Source organism: Penaeus monodon, chromosome 30 (assembly GCF_015228065.2).
Source record: "Penaeus monodon isolate SGIC_2016 chromosome 30, NSTDA_Pmon_1, whole genome shotgun sequence".
Classification (NCBI taxonomy): Eukaryota; Metazoa; Arthropoda; class Malacostraca; order Decapoda; family Penaeidae; genus Penaeus; species Penaeus monodon.
Genome location: NC_051415.1, coordinates 24899981 through 24900623, shown reverse-complemented (window position 1 = coordinate 24900623; position 643 = coordinate 24899981).

Sequence of the window (643 nt, the reverse complement as noted above, 5' to 3'; positions counted from 1 at the left end):
GGGGGGGGTTTATCCGGCGCTTCCCCGGTTTTTCGAAGCATTAAAGCCCCATCCCTAAAAATTACCTCCTCCACTTTACCTTTCCGAAGAAAACTAGAAAAAGGGTTTAATTTTCATGTCTAATATCTATCTGTTATCAACCAAATTTATTTGATCCGTTTATCTATCTACCTTTTTGCAGAGACACCTACAACACAATCACATCTTGTACAACTTCTGACGCATATTTGTTTGCTAATCGATTCTTTTTGAAACAATTTTTAAACCGTATATTTCCCAAAAAAGATTTTCAGAGGGGGTTTTTTTTTTTTTTTTCATATCATTATTTCCCTTCATCCCCAGCTGGTCGTGGGGTTTTTTTTTCTGTTTCTTTTTACCTTTTGGGCAACCTTGGTATGCATGGGGCAGTTTTTTTTTTATCTATTTTTTTTACCCCCCCTTTTTTTTTTTCTATGGTTTTACCCGGGAACCGTGAAATTTTCTATGGGAATTTCCCCGTTTTCTGACCCGTTGGGGGGAGAATGGCACTTCCCTTTTTTTTTTTGAAAGAAGAAGAAAAAAAAAAAAAGCAGCTGAAAACACTGGGGGGTAAATAATCAAAAAAACTTTTTTATCTTTGTAATTATAGTAATTTATTTTCGGA